Source organism: Penaeus monodon, chromosome 19 (assembly GCF_015228065.2).
Source record: "Penaeus monodon isolate SGIC_2016 chromosome 19, NSTDA_Pmon_1, whole genome shotgun sequence".
Classification (NCBI taxonomy): domain Eukaryota; kingdom Metazoa; phylum Arthropoda; class Malacostraca; order Decapoda; family Penaeidae; genus Penaeus; species Penaeus monodon.
In genome coordinates, this window is record NC_051404.1 from 36,471,987 (window position 1) to 36,472,963 (window position 977).

Consider the following 977-nt stretch of genomic DNA (forward strand, 5'->3'; position numbering starts at 1 on the left):
ATAGCCCGCTGATATTTAATCCTATTAAAACCCGCGCCCTTTGTGAGAGAGGGAGGGAAACATAGCCTTCAAATATTAATCTGGCTAAAACAGCAGTACGGGACGAGAGCCTTGAAAACACGACGTCTCAAATCCGCATACACCGAGTCTCATGCATGGAACCTCATGCACGGAGCCTCGCATACGAAGCCTCATGCACGAAGCGGAATACTCATACACGGAGCCTGATATACAAAATCTCACACAGGGAATCTCATAGACAGAGCCTCATAAACGAAGCGCCATATAGAAAACCTCATGCACGAAGACTCATATACGGAGCCTCATACCTGCGCGCATACACACGCAGTTGCAGGAGCCTGGCATGAGTCACTCACGGCTGGGCGTCGGGCAGGGCTCTTGGCATGCTGTTTCCCCTCGTTTAGGATCCTCGGGTGCAGATGCGTGCGTTCGTTGGGACGTCTGTGGGTCTGTATGATGTCTTGTTTGCCGTTTTCTTACTTTTTATTCGTATATGTCGATGACGATAACGGTGACGTTGTTATTATTCGTATTTTTCTTATTTTTCTTATCATTAAACTGCATAAATAATAACTTTCCTTCTAGCATTGTGTATTTTCCCCCAGTTTTCCCCGGCACAGACAGACAGAAACAATCTAACGGGCAGGGAGACTGAGCTAGACGCCTAAAATGACATGTTCTGCCCCGGTGACAGAGGGGCCTCGTTGGCAGTCAGGCCGAGGCGAGAGAGCGCTCAGTACCCTCCAGTTCGTGCTATTTTTCCCCTCCGCTCTGCAAACTTGCTAAAACTTTTGCTAATGGCTTTTGGGAATGATATAAGTCCTCGGAGTCGATCTCACTTTCCTTGTCTCTCTTTTTATTGTCTCTTTCGTTCTAATTTTCTTTCCCTTTTTTCCAACGAAGGATGGGAAGAATATGCAAGAAAGGTGTCTCGGAGGAGGTTTCGAACCGCGCGC